The sequence below is a fragment of the Pinus tabuliformis genome, chromosome X, assembly GCF_031772625.1.
Source record: "Pinus tabuliformis cultivar Carrire ecotype Pingquan chromosome X, CPIR1, whole genome shotgun sequence".
Taxonomy (NCBI): Eukaryota; Viridiplantae; Streptophyta; class Pinopsida; order Pinales; family Pinaceae; genus Pinus; species Pinus tabuliformis.
The window spans coordinates 1,406,003,215-1,406,009,353 of NC_142308.1; positions in this window are offsets into that span (position 1 = coordinate 1,406,003,215).

A 6,139-nucleotide genomic window follows, 5' to 3' on the forward strand; every position below is an offset into this window, starting at 1 on the left:
AGCTTGGGAGGAGGGGACCAGGTCCTGAATCCGTCAACCAACTTCTGTAGGAAATTAGGAATAATTCAAATAAAGTGATGTTGTTTCAATGTTATACAAATGAATTATTATATTTTATGTCTTAAAATTTAATAGTTTCCCATTATCATTGTTAAATAATTTTTGTGAAATTCCATTTTGCCTCAAAATTCAATTTCTGATATATGTTCTTTCAATGTTGACTCAACAATTATTTTGCAAAGTATAATTCTATTTTCTATGAACAAGTGAATTTATATGAAGCATATCTCAACGCTTGAAAACTGTTGATGCAGGTTTGCAGATCGATTGGAAATTTTACTTGTGGAATATTTAGTGAGATGTCAAAAGATAATCATGGGAAGAAACCATCAAGGCAAACAGATGTATTATCATACTTTCAAAAGGCTCCATCCAAAAATACACATCCTCTTCATGATTCAAGCTCCTTTGAACAATCTCTTACTGAGAAAGAGGTTAACTCTTGTGGAAATGCATTTGATATCCATACGATGGATGAAGAAATAGGTTCCTCAAGTGGTCAGGGTGAGATAAATGCAGTTTCAACAGAAATTGGTGATGAAAATGTTAAAGATTTTTCCTTGGAAAGTGACACAATCCATTCGCGGAAAAGGAAAAGAGGCCAGTGGGCCATAGGAAGACAATTCCAAGAAAATTGGGTCTCAAGTTTTCCATTTATTGAAGAAATACCTCCTACAAATGAGAAAGAGCTTTTCCGACAAGTTAGATGTATTGCGTGTAGTTGGAAAACTCAAAAGAAAGTGAAATTTCAGATGAAGCTAGATACGGTACAAAAGCATGCAGGAAAGGTGTATGAAAAGAAAATTGTAAATGGTAAAGAGAAATCTATTGTTAGATGGAAATCTTCCGAGGAATGTCGACATGTTGAATATGCAGAAGAATATAAAAAATATTTATTATGTAAGAGGAAACTTGAGGCGGACGGAGGAACCATCATATCTCTATTTGAAAAGACGATGGAAAGAAATTTGTTATCCAAGACGATACAATTGAGCACTGTATTTCACATCTTATCTAAAGGTCGTCCTATGACAGATTATCCAGATCACATGAAATTACTATCTTTTCTTCAAGTGCCAAACTTTCCATCTTCTCATTGGTCTGTAACTAGTGGTTGGGGATGGGCAGGATATCTAGCTCAAGTAGAAAAGGATGATTTGAAAGAGAAGATTGCAAATGCTAGGTTTTTGGCATTGTCTTTAGATGAGGTTACAGCTATAGATAATACTTCATGGATTTGCATGAGCATTTATATGGTTAATGACCATATTAGACATTCCTATCTACTTGGGATTAATAAGATGAGAGAGACTTCTACAGCTGAAAATATTTATGAACTTGTTCTTAATGGATTGAAGGAAAGTGGTATGGATGAATTAATGATTGCAAAAAAGTTGGTATGTGTTGGAGCAGATGGAGCAGCGGTAATGCAAGGACAAAGGAATGGCCTTTGTGTTAGGCTACAACTATCAGCTTCACCATATATGCTTAATATTCATTGTATGGCTCATAGGATGAATCTTGCATTTAAAATAGTAAGCAAGTTTCCATCAGTTTCAAAAGTTGAAGATCTTGTATGTGAGACTCATGCATACTTTTCTCGTAGTCCCAAACGATATTTAGAGTTTCAACAATTTGCAGATGGTATTACGGATGGAAAAAAACTACTGAAAGATGTTGATACAAGATGGATCTCATTAAATGGACCAGCTCAAAGACTATTTAGTGAGTTCAAATCTTTGGTAGGGTTGATGTATGAAAATCGCTATAATGTAGACAAAGCTCAAGATCTTCTTTTTCAACTAACTAATATAGAGACATTATTGACATTGGCTGGAATTCTTCCTATGCTACATGAAATGAATGTCCTCGTGAAAATGTCTCAGAATCGCACAATGTATATTGTGGAATACACAAATGCAAGAAAGTCAGCATGTCTTGCATTGGATAATTTGTATATGATGCCAGACTCTTTTACTGGTCCAGAGTTTAAAAGTTGGACTGAGATCATCAATATAGAAAATACTGAAAATTTTTTGACCTTTGATGAAAAAGGGATACTATGTATCGTAGTGCGTGGGTATATGGTTCCCTTTCATTATATTAGTAAGACAGGACGAATCACCAAAGATTGCCCCGTGTCAAGAGACCAATTTGATAATATTGTGATTTCAGTGAGACAAAATTTGATAGAAATTGCAAGATCACTATCATTAGAGATAAGAGAACGATTTCCTCGAGATGAATTGTTGGAGGCCATGTGTGTGGTATACCCTCAATATTGGAACAATTGTCAATGTCAAAGAACTTTAAAAGCTGATTTTCAAAAAAGATTAAAATGTTTAGTAGACCATTTTTGCAAGAAAGTCTGGATACATGGAGAACAAATTGAAGGTATTTTAGATTCATCAAAATTGTATCAACAAGGTGGACGCTTTGCTGAAACAATGTGGAAGCAATATCCTTTTTTGGAGAATCCTAATGAAAATGGTGCTATAACAAGATTATGGACTACTTTAAGTGCTAGCCAATACCTGCAAGAAAACATATCAGAATATTTCAAATTAGCAGATTTGTGTCAAACCATGATTTTGGGATCAGTGGAGGATGAGAGAATGTTTAGTGCATTATCATTCTTGAAGTCAAAGTTGAGGAACAAGCTTGATAAACATGTGGATACATGTTTAAGATTATATGTAACAAAGTATGACATTGACAATTTTCCATATGAAAGAGCGCTAACTCTTTGGCGATCAGATTGTGATAGAAGGGGAGAAAACAATATAATAAATCTATCTAATGAACTTGATATAGAACATAATGTTTTGGAGGCTCATAATGACAGTTCATTTAGAGAAGATCATGTTCACAATTTAGAAAATGAGGACCAAGATGAGAACTGGGAAATTGAACTACCCTAGGACTCTTATTTTGGTATACATGTTCCATTGATCATGCAAAATTACTATATGTCAACTTCAGGTAAAAATAGGTTCTATATTTGTATTTTTCATTGTAACATTGCAGCAACATTATTTTGATGTGTGTTATTTTAAGATTGATGTTTCATATTTAATCATTACATTGTTTGTTTCTTATTTGTGACAGGAAATAAAGCTGGATTTGGTGAGGTTGGGACCTATTTCTTTTCATTTGCTAGCCATTTCTTGTCAGTGATTTGTCAGCCATGTTTTCAAGTCTTTTAGGTACTAAGTTGTTCGGGTCCCCACATGTCCTTAGGACCATTAAGGGATGAGATAACATGAGTCAGTCCAACTCATGCCCCGAATTTACTTTTTACCTATTGATGTAAGTGTTTTGTTACCACTTATCACCAACAAAATTCTACCATAACATAAACCAACTTGAAGACGACACTTCTCATCTTCCTTTTACATAAATGCTCTATGGATCTCCCTACTATACTTTTCTGAGACCAACGTCCCTTCTTGGTAGGTGACAGGTCTCTCCACCATACCACTAATCACACAATAGTAACTACTGCCTTCTATAAATCTCTCTAGTCTCAGTTATTTGTGTCCCTGTCACACTCGACCAATATAATCTTGCAGGTCTACTTTTTTATCATATCTTTATTTTTTGTTATTTTGTGTATTTAACATTAGTACCATCCAAGAGTAACGAGTTAGTGTTCTTTGGATTTGATCTTTGATTTGAAATGAAGTCAGATTTGATGAAGCTGGGACCTATTTCTTTTCACATAGACAGTGTCCTAGTATTAAATGATAAATAACTAATTTAAGAAGTCTAACGCTAAGCAACAATGGGCTTATTCAAGTACATGAAATTGTGTTGATGTCTAGCTCTAATATCTTAGAAAATTTTAGCAGTTTGTTTGCTGCTTGTTTAGAGGATTTTGTCAAGTTTGAAATTTTTGGTTTATTTTGGTCATATTTTTTTAGTCGCTTGACTTATTTCATGCATAGATCGACAGATCTAGTTTTATTTTTATAATTATTGTTGTTTTCTTTATATATTTGGTGGTTTGAGGAAAGATATTTGATTTCCTTTCACTTTGTGGCATGATTTCAACATCTTCACCTTTTAGAATATAGTAAAATATTATTCTTATTTTATGTTTTCTTGGAAAAGAATTATTGATATTTGGAAAGGGAAATAAGCCCTAGGTAGCTAAGCGAAGAGAAAAATGGTCTATGTACTAGGTTCCTGCGCATTCATCGTAGGAGACCTATTGGCATGAGACCGACATTCCTTTTATGCAATTACACTTTTTCAAGGCGGAGCTGAGTTTGCTGACTTGGGAAGAACACTGACAACTGATCATAATGCTAAGGAGATTATAATGTTGGTTTCAAAAACAAGATTGTGAAAATTGTTTGCACTAGTTCTTCTTTTGGTCATATTTACTACCAAATTTGTGTCTTGCTGATTTTTTACATTTGTAATGACCTTGTGCAGAGATGGTTTGAAGAGCCCGATGTTAGAGTGTGAAGACTCTCTACAAACCACAAGGACTACATTTTCTTGGAGGGCACTCGATGTTCTTGGTGTTGCTGAGTCTCTTCGCTCGAAGCGTAAATGGATACAATGGTCATTGGTATGGCCATAACATCACTTAATTTGATCCTCTTTACTAATCTCCTAATATCATTTCGATACATCAAATTGCTTTGTTTTCATGGAATCCAAAGATACATCAGTAATGTTATTTTGTCTTGGAAATACTAAATTATTTTGTTTTGGTATCACCCAGTTTGAGTTGTTCTTTGCAACTACCACTTGATCATTTAACAAGCATTTGAAATTCAAAGTGAAATAAAGCTCTTTTAGTTTTTTTCCAGAAGAAGATTAGATGTTGATTGATTTCATTTTCCAACAAATGTGGTATTTAAGTTACTTTCTTCTTGCAAGTCGATTTTACCGTTATTAGTACACTGCTAGTAGATTTGTTTGACATGATCATTTTCTTCAATTTTAGGGTCGACTAGCTTAATGATAGTGTCCTTTTGCTTCAGCTCATGTTCATTCATCAGTTCTCAATTGATTCTCTCTGTGTTCAAAATGGATTCAAGTAGCTTAGGAATTACATCGATTTCCATGTTCATTCATCAGTTCTCAACTGATTCTCTCTGTGTTCAATGGATTCAAGTAGCTTGGAAATCACATCAATTTCCTTTTATATTGTATTAAAATGTACAGGAATGTCATAGTGGAATTTCTTTCCACAACAATACTTCTTTGTAACTATGGACTTTATCTCAACTCAACTGGATTTCATTTCTAACAAGAGATTTCCTTAATAAATTCCTCTTGACAAATTTTTCTGTTATAAAACTTTGCAAAAGCATACCCTTGGTATAGCTCACTACACAAGAAAATTCATTTTTGAAGCATAATTCTTATACTTGCAACTTTCATTTCTCTGTATAGACTTTCTAGAAAATAAATTGCGTGTAAAGAGTCTATATTCCACTCTTGGATTCATTTTGTTCGAGAGTTATGTGAAGGACTAACGAACCTAGTAGTCACAGGACGAAACAAACCCTGAGGCAGTAAAAATTTGTACATGGGTCCACATTTGCTCCCGTTATGGTCCTTACAGAGAGTGCATTGAAGGTAGGTATGTTGCAGTTGGTAGAATATGACGAATGTGCTCCCTTCATGTTCTCTAAGACGACAACTTACAATTATTTGACAATTTCCTCATCCAAATGATTTTGAATGAGTAATTTCATCTAAATTTAACTGATTTTCAAACTGGGATTTAGTCTTCTTAATTTAACTGATTTTCAAACTGAGATTTAGTCAGTGTTATTGAGGAGTGAAATAGAAACTGATTTTCTCTTGCAGAGAATAACAAGGATTGGTGTGAGCTTATACTCTGCCTTATAGACCTTCAAATACAAATAAGCTCTTGTATCCATATTTCAATCACATAATTTAAATGAATATAATGTCATTTTATTAGAAAAATGCAATGAGTATGAAATAGATCATCAGAATGGCCACTGTAGCCCAGGCTGGTGAGAACTTGAGTATTTTATATCTGACTAAACACATGCACGTGAAAAGAAACATCACCTGACACATACATGAA